Genomic DNA, 14,033 nt, shown 5'->3' with positions numbered 1-14,033 from the left:
AAAATACGTACTAGTTTCAGGCCTTCCTTTACTTTTGATCGTGAAGACAATGGGCCAGATCTTCATGGAAAAATTATGCCGTGTTAATGACGCATGCTATTATTAATGTGCAAATCGGCCAGTAACTTCAAGAGATTAAGAGATTACGGCATGAGTTGTGAATATCTGGAACTTGCTGGTGGCTTTACATCACTCTGCCATTTGCTTTGCACAAAGATTGGGCTGGATTTTACAGGCCCCCTGACATCAGGGGTCATGGCAGGGGCGGGGGCCGGCAAATGCCCCTGGCAGAGGCCCATCTCGAGCCTCGACACTGGGAAGGCCCATCCCAATATTGCCGGTGGTGGCGAGGCCTCATGGCGGCTCTCCCGCTGCTCGGCTATGGGAGCAGAATTTACATATTTCAAAAAAGGTATGTAAACGAATCACTTACATGCCCCTGCTGTCCATCCTCCTCCAATATTGGTGCTGGTGGCCAGCACTCCTAAGCTGAGATACGATGTTGGATACTGGTGGGGAGGGGGGAGCAGGTAAGTATTTCAGTGCAAGGTGGGTTAGAGGGGTCAAACTAATCTGATTGGTGTAAGGGATGGTGGGAAGGGTTAAAGATAAAAGTTTATGAACTTTGTGGGGGTGGTGGAAGGTCAGGTGCATAAGTTAAGTATTTTGGGGGGGGAGTTGGAGACATCAATTAATTACATTTTTTAAAACCTAAATCCCTTTAAAAATGTAAATTGTAATGTAGGGCTCAAAGTGCTTTACAAATGGTGTCGGTCCCTGCACAGTGGCGCCTGGTGCCGTTGCCGGGGTTGGACAGCCCGCCCCCTCCATGTCATCAGGTGGGGTTTAGGGATGGTGAGGGTGATGGCGGTCCACCACAGCCACTTAAATGAGTCCCCACGCTGATTATCGTGGCGGCTCTGCGACATGGGTTCTGCACGGGCAAACCGCCATTTTGAAGCTTGCTGCCAAGGTGGGCTTGAAGGCGGCCATGTTGGATATTTCTTGCTACTGACTGGTGTGCCGGTCTGCAGCATGTCCTATTTTGAGGAAGGATGCTTCTGAAGTTTGGGCGGTGGGGTGGGGTGGAGTGCAGGGGGAGGTGGGGGCGGTGGGGGGGGAGTTGCTGGCTGGTGACAGTTACCCACCCGCAAACGGCATGTAGCCAATTAGACAACGTAAAGTGACTATTGAGGGCATGCTACACAGGCCATCTGGAATTTTCCAGAAGGCATACGAGCACCCCCACTGAGACCAGATCCAGGTAAATGGTTGGAGACAGCTTCCCAGCAGCAGGCTGGGGAGAGGTGGAGTGGGGGGGAGTTGCTGGCTGGTGACAGTTACCCGCCCGCAAACGGCATGTAGCCAATTAGACAACGTAAAGTGACTATTGAGGGCATGGGGGTGGGGGTGGGGGTGCGGGGGGTGCGATGAAACATACGTATAATAGGCTTAATTAGGTAGAATTTAGATATAGTTAATATATTATACCTTTTAGAAATAGAGATTGAATAAATGGTCAGTTTTCAAGAATCACTGACATTCCCCTTTAAGAAGGTAGAGTTAGAAATTTCAAGGTCTTTCAAGGTCCCTGTTTCAATAGAATGTGAATCAGAAACACCTTTTAAGTTGGGAAATTCATTTCAGCAGTTCTGTTGCCAGGGAGATGGAGGATAAACACCCATTGAAACATCCTGTGTGACATCAGTAAGAGGTAGCAATACACTTAATTAGTTGATGGGGTTGGTGACGTAGACAGATCGACTGAAAAGGTACCATAAAAAGACAATTATTGATAATAAAATAATAAAATGAAAAAGTACTTACAGGAACAGATGTCAAGTAAACACAATTATAAATATTTTGACCAGATAGATGCTCACAACTTCAAGAGCAGGGGAATCCAGCAAAACATTAAGTGGAGATGTTTGTTAACGATACAACCATATATGAATTGCACAAGCAGGAAAAACACACACAGAAAAGTAACACCTATATGCTAAGAGGTCAGATGATATCTTAGAAACAGTATAAACATGAGGGTTTCTGAAGCAAAATTAGAAGTGTTGAATTCCTCGTGGTGAATACTTCTCATCCTATGGCTTACTCAGGGAATTTAAGGTAAAAGTTTACTTTAAATTTTGATGGATATTCTAAGATGTTTTGCTATAACATTAGCAAGGTTAAACTTTTGGATTCTATTTTAGAAATAAGATTATGTGCTACATCTCTTAGTAATATTTGATATTGTGATATACTTATACACTTAAAAGTGCATTGCATGTTCAATTCTTTAATAAATATATAAAAGTTAATAAATTGTCTCATGCAGTATTCTGTTTACAACTACAAGAACCCCCTCTCTGTGTCTCTTTAACTGGAGAGATACGTATTGATGAGAGTTTCCCAGACTTTTATAATATCTGGGATATTTATGACTTAGCCATAGTTATTAAAAAATAGGCTATCCAAAGGATGGTAATATTCTCTGTTAGTTTTATTTCTTTGAGGGAAGACTAGTTCAATTCTTTGTACACAAATAAGTGTCTATAAGAATTTGTCTGGTTTGAACTTAATTAAAGGAGATTCATAGAGATGTATGCCTGATTTGGTTTAGTCCCAATAAGGGGTTAAAGTCATAAATCACTTCAAGAGAGCAGCAATACCTCATTTAATTTTCTCAAAGCCCCGCAGGCCATTCTTTGAGGGCTTCCCCCTCTGTAATGCTGGCCTGGCAACTGTAGCCACATTTTATTTTTAAATATTGAACAGTCTTTAGAGGGCATCTCCATCTTTAGGCAGCCTGAGGTTCCCCGATCTACAGTGGCAGTACCCACCTCTTCCGGTTGGACCCTCGGCTGCCCAGAGCCTCGGGTGCTCCCATTGGCCCTCCCACTGTGGAGCATGTCCACCATCCTTAATTGGACAGGGATTTCTTAGGCAGCCTGTTAATTGGCCGTCTCCTTGAAAATCGCTTCCAGGGTCCGGCCACGGCCACTTCCAGGTTTCTGACCCGGAATTCATACCGGCATTGACATCGGGATCTTGGAACAAAAATTCAGCCCTTAGCCTCCCTGTTATTTTTAAAAACCTGCTGAATTTACACAATGTTTGCTCATTAAAAATTAAGTCTGCTAAGTAAGAATTTAAAGTTTAATCTTATGATAGTTGCTAATGAAATGTCAATCAAAATCTCCAGCCCCAAACGGGAAAAATTTAAAATGCTCAATCTCAATTTTGCAAATAGTCAATTGGTAGCAATTTTTAAAATGTCAAATTTTGATATTTTTTCTTGCTTTTCCTTTTTGTCTGTCTCTCTCTCTCTCTTAATCCAACATTTCTTTCCTTTGCTTTATTTCTCTTTCTTTCCTGATTTGACATTGAATTCATGTACTCTAACTTACTTTCCTTCTCAGTCCTTCCTCTGTTTCTTTCCCAATTCTTAAATCTCATTGGTTAAGGAGATACACTGTTGGTCTCAACATTTACTGAGGTCCCAGATGCCCCGTTGCCCTTGTCATGCCGTTATCAGCTCACACGTTTGGCAGGTTACGGTGCAAAAAAGACTTTAGCTTAAGGTTCCATTAAAAAAATTAACTAACGGGGAATGCTCCAGCCCATTTTGTCAGTTCCTGTGGCAAGCATCAACTGCATGTGAGCTGTGGCATTTTCAATGGTACCCACAACCAACTAGCATACATTACTATAATAGGAAAAATATCACAAATAAAGAGAACACATGCTAGCAGGAAGAGAAAAGCAAATTCTTGAAAGAAAGCTTGTCTCTCCTACAGTCATTATTTCCACTCACTGATATCAGGACTCAGGGGACAGCAATTATTTGCAATCTCTAATGCACTTTATCTCAAAGCCATCCCTGAGTGAAAAGTTCCAATAAAGCTTAGGTTAGATACAAAATCAGTGTTCTTCAATAACACAAAATCTTTACGAAACATCAAGGATATAAATCGCTAACATGAACATATAGTCATAAATGAACTAATTGTATTGAATTCATAGAAGCAAATTTGTTAAACTTTCCTCAATAACTTGAACATCATAAACATAAAAAAGTACACTAGCATTATGTTTAGGATAGTGTCCAGGGAGAGCATAGCATATTTGTCCTCTGTGTATGACAGATGTTGAATGTGGGGGTGCGGAAAGAGCTTCTCCATAGGAGGAATATAAATACATTAAACATATAATTAGTCTCATTTTAACTTCATTAAACAATGTCAAAGAGTGACATAGAAGATCAAACACTGTTTATACTGAGCTGGATAGTGACAAATGGCAGGGCTAAATGACCTGTCACCAGTATAAGCATGATAGGACAAGTTTGTAAGTACAGCATATACAGCGTTAATAATTTCAATTTGTGCTGTACTGCATCACAATAACCAACAAGTAGTGAGTTAAGGTATTCAGGTGAAAAATACGAAAAAGCTATGCGACTCGATCAGGCTGCACAAGCATGTGAGGATTGGGGAGAAAGATTTTTCAGTGTTCACCATAGCTTTGCATATTTATACATAGATTTTTATATTAAACATTGATATCATTGTTGGGGAGAGAAAGAGGGAGAAAGAGGTTACTTCTCACAGAGAAATCATCTTGCACAATGTAATGTTAAGTAGAACAGTTCCTTCCTCTTTGTTTCACCCCAGAGACTCGCAGAAAAAATTAAAACCAGACACAGCTACAAGCCGCCTGAAAGACATTTGAATTTCCTCCCCTTCCAAACAAACTAGCACCTCCTGAAGGGCCTCCTTAAAAGCTAAGAGTTGTTAAGCAGCAGTCTAAATTTAGAACGACTCGATAGCAACAAGAAGTTCTGAAGTTATCCTATGTATCTACGCTTTAACTCTTTGATTCTCCCAGACAGCTGTTGCTTCCCAGTTCTCTATACTATCCACTATTTTAACTTGATTATAAAGTCACTAATTGGGAACAGAGAGCAAACAAATCTTTAAGCCTTTGTCCTGGCAACAAGAAGGCACACAAACAGAAAAAAAAGCTGACCAACAAAAGGGATTCACAAGGAGCAGGATATATAAAGTAACAGAATTTGTTTGCACCTTACCTTTCAGTCTTTTAATCTGACAAGAAACAGTCTGGGTGTGTCAGGAATATCTAACAGTGAAGTGTCTTACCAACAAACAGCATATGGGCTGGACTGGGCTGGGCTGGCAGGCGGACTCAGGATTTTCCAACAGTACATCCCCAGCCAAATGCAACCGCAGGCCTAAAGAATTTCTTGAATCCTGTGTACAGCACAAGCAACTGCTGACTGAGAAATCATTCCATGACTAAATTCTGCTCAAGCCTGGCAGTTTGATTTACATCGCTTTGGTCGAGTTCCAAGAGGGCAGCACAAGTGAAGGCATCCAGAGATGATTAGGACCCTCTTTTACTCCATTTTGAATTGTTCTTTCAAAAAATGAACTATATAATAAAATCCTTCATATTATTCCAACTCATAGAGCTCAGTTTTCTTACAACATACTTTTAAATAATGCAAGTCTACTTCCTCTCATGGGGGGGGGAGGTGCATAGATCACCTTAAACATGATTAAACTATTAACTGTATTTCACAGGAAATTATTTGCCTATTGTCCTATTTCTTAAATGGTTTAAATTATATTTTCAGAAATATTATCATTTCTCTGTGTCTCGCTGTTATCCATTGCTCTTTCATCAATTCACCTCTGTTACTGTAAAGTGCTTACAACATCTGATTTATTTTATTATGATCAATGATAGTGAAAAGGAGCAGACTCTGGGTAATATCTCCCAATTGGAATTCAGGAGATCGCAGGTGAAATAGTTCCTCTGGCATAAAAGGCCGTGAGAGGAATTTTGTGGAATGGACTAACATCGAGTCAAGAACACACAAACAGGTTATTCAGCCCAACTGATCTTTACAGACGTTTGTGCTAAACACTAGCATCCTCCCATCCCTCTTCATCTAATACTACCAAACTACCTTTCTATTCTTTTCTCCCGCATGGGCTTATCTAGCTTTCCCTTAAATGCATCTATGCTATTTTCCACAATTGCTTTCTGTGGAAGTGTGTTCCACATTCTTACCACTCTCTGGGTAAAGAAGTTTCTCCTGAATTCCCTATTGGACTTATTATTGACTATGCTATATTTATGACTTTTAGTCTTTGTCTCCCCAAAAATGGAAACTTTTTTCTCCACATCTACCCTATCAAACCCCTTCATTATCTTCAAGATGTCTATCAGGTCACCCCTCAGCCTTAAAAAAGAATGTAGAACATTTATGGCACAGAAGGAGGTGATTCGGCCCATCATGTCTGTGTGGCTGAAAAGGAACTATTCAGCCTAACCCCATTTTCCAGCTCTTAGTCCATAGCCCTCTAGCCCTTACAGCACTTAAGTGTATATTCAAGTATTTTTTAAATGCAATGAGGGTTTCTACCTCTACCATCTTTTCAGTGAGTTCCAGACTCTCACCACCCTCTGGGTGAAAACATTTCTCCTCAACTCCCTTCTAATCCATCTCCCAATTACTTTAAACCTATACCCCATGGCTAGTGACCTCTCCATTGAAAAGGTCCATCCTATCCAGCCCATCCAGGCCCCTAATAATTTTATACACCTCTATGTCTTAGCAAATAATGGAAAGTATCCCATATGCATTCTTAACCAACTGTCACACCGTCAGGAATATGTGGGGATGCACTCCAAGGTCCCTCTGTTTCTCCACAGTTCTCAGAATCCTCTCATTTATTGTGTATTCCCGAGCCATGTTACTCCCACTCCCCCAGTGCATTACCTCATACATCTCTGGATTGAATTCCATTTGCCACTTTTCTGCCCACCTGACCAATCTATTGCTATCTTCCTGTGGTCTACAGCTATCTTCCTTACGATCAGCCACATGGCAAATTTTTGTATAGTTTACAAACTTCTTAATCATGCCCCGACATTTAAGTTTAAATCATTGATACATACCATGAAAAGCAAGGGACGTAATAATGAGCCATGTGGAACCATGTGGTAACAGCCTTCCAATCGCAAAAGCACCACCAACCATTACCCTTTGCTTCCTGCCAGTGAGCCAATTTTGAATCCAACTTGCCATTTTCCATGGATGCCATGGACTTTTATTTCTCTGACCAGTCTGCCACATGGGACCTTGTCAAAAGCCTTGCTGAAATCCAGGTAGACTACATAAAACATGCTATCGTCATCGAGCCTCCTTGTTACCATCTAAAAAAATTCAATCACAGGCATGACCTTCCCTGAACAAATCCATGCTGACTGCCCTTGATTAACCCGTGCCTCTCTAAATAACAATTTATACTGTTTCTTTTTTCCAATAATTTGCCCACCACCAAGGTTTGGCTGACTGGCCTGTAATTACTTGGGCTTTTCCTTCCTCCATTTTTAAACAATGGTACCTCCAGTACTCCAGCACCATGCCTGAAGCCATAAAGGACTGGAAAATGATGGTCAGATTCTCCTCTATTTCCTCCCTTGCTTCTCTTAGTAGCCTGGGATACATTTCAACAAGGCCTGATGATTTATCTACTTTCAAAGATGCTAAACTCCTTAATATAGCCTCTCTCACTACATTTAACCACCAATTTTTCACACTCCTCCTTCTTAATGACAATATCTGCATTGAACCCTCTTTTGTGAAGATAGACACAAGGTATTCATTAAGAACCATGCTCACATCTTCTGCCTCCACACACAGGTTATCTTTTGGGTCTCTAATAGGCCTTATTCTTTCCTTAGTTAACTTCTTGCTCTTTATGTATTTATAAAATATCTTTGGCTTTTCTTTGATTTTACTTGTCAATCTTGCTCACTTAGAGATCCGCTCACAGGGAGGCGTGTCTCTTGAAGTGCTGCAATGTCCACATTGAGTCCACTGAGCTCATTGTTGATGATGGCAGTCTTCTGAGAGTTGTTGGTTTGTGTAAGGTCTTCCGACAGGCCAGGACACATAGTTCTGATGTTCCAACTTGCAAAACGAAGGGCTGGTACCTTCTTTCCTTTTTTTGTCATGCTGTTTGGTGCAGTGTTACAGTCCACTTGTCGGGCAATGACCCTGAGCTCCAAGCACTCTTTGAAGCAGGTGGACTGTGGCGGGACAGAACCTTTCTGACCGGGGGCTGCCCGGTTTGAGGCAGGCAGTAGCTGTCCAGTGAGATGCGATGATCTCTCCCACCAACAAAGGTAACCCGTGGCGCCCAATCTCTACGCCAATTGAGCTGGACATATAACCTGTAACTGCTGCCTTCCGTGCTGTTTTGGTCGCTGTGAGGTGACTATGGAGTGACCTCTCCATGGCGCATGCCTGGGCGGAATATATGGAGGTTGTGAGCTGCCCAAGCATCAAAACCTCCCTCTCGGCCTTCCTAGTGGGGTCCAAAGGAGTGCAGAGCACTGGCTGCAGGAACTGCCGGAAACATGCCAAAGGTGACACATGACCGCCTCAGGGGTTCCGCTCCGGATTTTCTGTTAGGGTTTACTCCCTTAGCCTTGGTCTCTCCCAAGACGCCCACAAGGCAGTGGGGTTGTTAGCTCCTATCCCTGAGCAGGGACCCTAACAAATAAATTGTGCGATTTCATGGAGGGAGAGGGAAGGGGGGAGGGGGTGCGGAGGAGGGGGTGCGAGGAGGAGGGGGCGGGGCAAGGGGGTACGAGGGGGAAAGGGGGTGTGGGGAAGGGGGTGTGAGGGGGAGGGGGTGTGAGGGGAGGAGGGAAGGGGGTGCGAGGGGGAAGGGGATGGGGGAAGGGGGTGTGAGGGGGAGGGGGTGTGAGGGGGTGCGAAGGGGAAGGGGGTGCGGGGGGGAGGGGGGAGGCGTCTGGCGACGACCCTGGCGAGTGGGCCAGCCCACAGCCTGCATGGCCTCCTCAATGTTGCCGTCCTCCAGGCTGACGCTGCGCTTGTGGTCGCCATCCAGCTCACGGTGGAGCTTCTTTCCCGGCTCCCAGCTGTGATGGCTGAAGGGCGACCAAGGCCGGATTGAGGCCCTGAGCCTCAACGACCGCCTCATGGGCACTCGGGCCACCTGCTCCTCCCTGTCGAGCTCCCAGTAGACTGCGGACCCATCGAAAATAAATTGCATAGATTTCCTATGGTCATTTGGGCATTCCTTGCTGCAACATTTCTATGGAATGATTTATGATCTGAACTTGCACTCAAATGGTCTGGAAAGGACAGCATTACCCCCGAAATAATCAAGAGTGCCAAGCCTGCAATACTCTCAGCACTCCATGAACTGCTTTGCCTGTGCTGGGATGAGGGAGAAATACCACAGGATATGCGTGATGCCAATATCATCACCCTCTATAAGAACAAGGGTGACCGCGGTGACTGCAACAACTACTGTGGAATCACCCTGCTCAGCATAGTGGGGAAAGTCTTCGCTCGAGTCATTTTAAACAGACTCCAGAAGCTGGCTGAGCGTGTCTACCCTGAGGCACAGTGCGGCTTTTGAACATAGAGATCCACCACTGACATGCTATTCTCCCTTCGCCAGCTACAGGAGAAATGCTGCGAACAACAGATGCCCCTCTACGTTGCTTTCATATATCTCACCAAAGCCTTTGACCTCGTCAACAGACATGGTCTCTTCAGATTACTAGCAAAGATCGGATGTCCACCAAAGCTACTAAGTATCATCACCTCATTCCATGACAATATGAAAGGCATAATTCAGCATAGCAGTGCCTCATGAGACCCCTTTCCTATCCTGAGTGGCGTGAAACAGGGCTGTTTTCTCGCACCTACACTGTTTGGGATCTTCGTCTCACTGTTGCTCTCACCTGCATTCAAGTCTTCAGAAGAAGGAATTTTCCTCCACACAAGATCAGGTGACAGGTTGTTCAACTTTGCCCATCAAAGAGCGAAGACCAAAGTACAGAAGGTCCTCATCAGGGAACTCCTCTGTGCTTACGATGCTGCATTAGCATCCCACACAGAAGAGTGTCTGCAAAGACTCATTGACAGGATTGCAACAAAATTGGCCTAATCATCAGCCTCAAGAAAATGAACATCATGAGACAGGACGTCAGAAATGCTCCATCCATCAATATCGGCGACCACGCTCTGGAAGTGGTTCAAGAGTTCACCTATCTAGGGTCAACTATCACCAGTAACCTGTCTCTCAATGCAGAAATCAACAAGCACATGGGAACGGCGTCCACTGCTATGTCCAGACTGGCCAAGAGGGTGTGGGAAAATGGCGCATTGACACGGAACACAAAAGTCCGAGTGTTTCAAGCCTGTGTCCTCAGTAACTTGCTCTACGGCAGCGAGACCTGGACAAAGTATGTCAGCCAAGAGCGACGTCTCAACTCATTCCATCTTTGCTGCCTCCGGAGAATCCTTGGCATCAAGTGGCAGGACCGTATCTCCAACGCAGAAGTCCTCGAGGCGGCCAACATCCCCAGCATATACACCCTACTGAACCAGCAGCACTTGAGATGGCTTGGCTATGTGAGCTGCATGGAAGATGGCAGGATCCCCAAGGACGCATTGTACAGCGAGCTCGTCACTGGTATCAGACCCACCAGCCGTCCATGTCTCCGCTTTAAAGACGTCTGCAAACATGACATGAAGTCCTCTGACATTGACCACAAGTCAGTTGCCAGTGATTGCCAGAGCTGGCGGACAGCCATAAAGGCAGGGCTAAAGACTGGCAAGTCAAAGAGACTTAGCAGTTGGCAGGAAAAGAGAGAGAAGTGCAAGGAGAGAGCCAACTGTGTAACAGCCCCGACAACCAATTTTTCTGCAGTGCCTGTGGAAGAGCCTGTCACTCTAGAATTGGCCTTTATAGCCACACCAGGCGCTGCTCCACAAACCACTGGCCACCTCTAGGCGTTTACCCATTGTCTCTCGAGACAAGGAGGCCAAAGAACTTGTCTATATTTTTTCATGTCCTCTCTTTGCTTTCCTAATTTCCATTTTAATTTTATCCCTGTACTTTCTATACTCCTCTAGGCTTTCTGCAGTATTGAGCACTTGTTATCTGGCATAAGCTTCCCTTTTTTACCTTACCATAGCCTGCATGTTTTTTTGACCATCCGGGGGGGGTCTAGATTTGGGAGTCCCATCCTTTTTTTATCGGATCATATTTGTTCTGAACCCTCCAACTGCTCTGACACAGATTTACTTTCAGGTAGCTGGGCTGAAATTTACAGACCCCCCGATGTCAGGGGTCGTGGCAGGGGAGGACAAAAAATGCCTCTGGGAGAGGCCCACCACAGACCTCGACACCGGGAAGGCCTGGCCCCATATGGCCGACGGTGCCAAGGCCTCGTGGCAGTCCCCCTTGCCAGTCGGCGACAGGAGCTCAATTTCAATATATAAATTAATGTAAATACCTGAATTAATGACCGCCGCACTCCTGCCGTCCATCCCAGAGCCATATTGCTGCCTGTGGCCGGCACTCCCACGCCTTTGGATCCCCATCCGGGGATCCGAGGTGAAACACTGGTTGGGAGGTGGGAACAGGTATGTTTTCCAGTGCGGGGGTTGGGGGGGTGGGGAGCTGGGTCATACTCATCTGATTAGTGTAGGGGATGGTGGGAAGGGTTACAGTGCACAGTTTATAAACTTTGGCGGGGGTGGGGGGGGGGAGGTCAGGTGGGCAGGGTAAGAGTTTTGGGGGGAGAGGGCAAATTAAATGTTTTAAGAATTTTTTGTAACCTCTTTCTTTAAATATTTTAATTAAATGGAAGGGCTCAAAGCCCTTTAAAAATGGTGTCAGCACCTGCGTAAAGGCTGCTGATGCCATTGCCAGGGATAGACCACCCACCCACTCCATGTCACCAGGGTGGGCGGTCCACCCCGGCCTCTTAAATGAGCCACCACGCTGAATATTGTGGCGGTTCCACGGTTTACGTCCACCGCCAATTATGGGTGGAAGCACCATAAATTTCAGCCTGATTGTGCTGGTTCATGGAAATTTTGCACTTGTTGATTTGCATCTGGTTTGGATGGAAACTTGAGCAAAAAAAAAACAAGCTCCATACCTTAAAGCCTTTAAAAAAGGAAGCTCTTAATCATTAACAGAAAAGATTATGTTTCTTAACAATCATCTAGCACTGTGTCGTGAAAGGGGAACTATATTAACGTGGAAATATCCAAACTCCTCAATTATCTGGACTTTCAGCCAGCAGTGAGCTGACATCCTGGTCCAGTGAGAAGAGGCTTGTGACAATCTCTCTGCGGTATCAATCTGCCCTCAAGAAGTGAAAAACATGCCTTAAAGCTTATTTCTGCTGTGAAGATGAAATGATAAGTCAGACATGGCAGAAAGCAGATTTTGCAAGCATTCCCTGTAGTAAAGAAAAGGTGCTTGAAGCCAGACAATGCCCTTGATACTTAGTGCAGTCCATTATTAGGGAACTGATATGTAATACTTTGTCAAGAAAAAAAGATAAGGAATAGTAGGATAAAAGAAACTGCTCCTCCTCGCCTAATGCCCAAAATTGTGAACACTGATAACACTTAGGACCGAGACTCGTTTTTCCTCTCCCAACTCAGGACACAAAGGATAGTACCTCTGCTGTCTCCCTGGAGACTGAACCTCAGCCCTCTCTGGTCTGCACAGTTTGGTTCTGTTCTGAATCATCAGGGCAGCTGTTTTGCTTTTTAAAAAAAGCTTGCACTGGAAAAGCAACTCATAAAGCTCGATGGCATTTCACCCTAATAATACATTGGAACATTTCTGCAATACGCTGCTAGGCAACAACAACCATCAATAGTGGTTTTGGAAAACCAGTAGGTTTGTTCTAAAAAAAAAATGACTGCATGAAATTGGACCTTCAAGGTTCAGTAGCCCATAATGAAGAAAGTTCCTCCAACCGGGGGAGGTGGTGTTGGGGAAGCTTCCATGCAGAGTGTAGCATCTGACCCTTGTTTCCCTGAAGCACACACAGTCAAAACAGAAATAAACCACAGTGCAAGGGTTGACCTCCAGACAATTTTAAAGCAATATTACATTTCCTGGTGGCATTCTCCACATGTTGCAGGCTGTCAGGCAATTGGAACCTTACAGGGCTGGCCTTTCGAAATAAAAAAATAAGTAGAAACACCAATAGAAGCAGGAGACAGAGTGGTTCCAATGAACCTACTGCAAATGGCAAAAACATAGTGTATCAGAAACTGTGATAAAAACTTGACAAAAATTCAATACTTGAAGAATTGGCCCTCCACCCTCACCCATCCTCCTTCAATCCATTGCATTTTTTTTCTATGGCTTTATTGCCAAACATTTTGGATGCTATGCAGTCATAACTATTTCAAGCAGTCAGTACAGTGAATAATGTAACTCCTGAAACATTTGAGTAACATTAGGAAACACAAATCAGGAGGGGCACAAGTCAGTAGGGTTTGTGTAGTCCCCACTCTGTGGATCTACATGGAGAGTGTTCACCTTTGGATTTTTGTTAATCTAATAGTAGACAACAAAACCTACATTTAAGTGCCTTTGATGGGTATATTTATTTATAAACCACAGGCTGAATTTTCCCCGTTGGGTCACGATCCTGATGTCGGCCTCAATTCTAGGTGGGGAAACTGGAAGTAGCTGTGCCGCCTCCGGGAGCCCCATCCAACCAAGCACAGTGGACGGATCAGGGAAACTGGAGATCCAATAGGAGGGCCCACAGTGATGTCTGGCTGGCAGCACCACCAGGAGAGATGAGTGTTGCTGAGGCAGGCAGGAGACAGTAAGGGCACCTCAAAATGGAAGTGCTATCTGCAGGACTGGGAAAAATTAAAAATCACACATGGCCACAGCTGTCAGGCCATCATGGTGAAGGGGCTGCCCCCTCTACAGGATGGTTTGCAGACATAGCTGTCGCATCCCATCGGGTCTGACCTGGGGTGAGTGAGTGGCAGCGTCGATGGCCCCCGTGGCATGCTGCGGGAGGCCTCTTTCAGTTAAATGACAGGCTCTGGCCTCACCGGGTGGCCCATCCGTCCAGCAGCACCATCAATGTTCTCCCAATTGCCCATTAATTGGACTAATTGGTTA

The 14,033-nt window shown here is 44.7% G+C and overlaps 1 protein-coding gene across 2 annotated transcripts in view; it reads right to left on the bottom strand.

Moving 5' to 3' along the window:
* The window catches only part of sgcd (sarcoglycan, delta (dystrophin-associated glycoprotein)), a 244,467-nt gene extending 239,200 nt beyond the window's left edge, over nt 1-5,267 (bottom strand). The window contains exon 1 of one of the 2 annotated variants that reach the window (XM_068043858.1): nt 5,157-5,267. The gene's annotated coding sequence lies outside the window, so the exon portion shown is untranslated. Of the gene's footprint in view, nt 1-5,086 lie in introns of both variants that reach the window. The other variant, XM_068043856.1, reaches the window with a different exon arrangement.
* Between the last annotated feature and the right edge of the window lie 8,766 nt (nt 5,268-14,033).

This window comes from Heterodontus francisci, chromosome 12 (genome assembly GCF_036365525.1).
Source record: "Heterodontus francisci isolate sHetFra1 chromosome 12, sHetFra1.hap1, whole genome shotgun sequence".
Classification (NCBI taxonomy): Eukaryota; Metazoa; Chordata; class Chondrichthyes; order Heterodontiformes; family Heterodontidae; genus Heterodontus; species Heterodontus francisci.
This window is presented reverse-complemented; position numbering and strand designations above follow the sequence as displayed.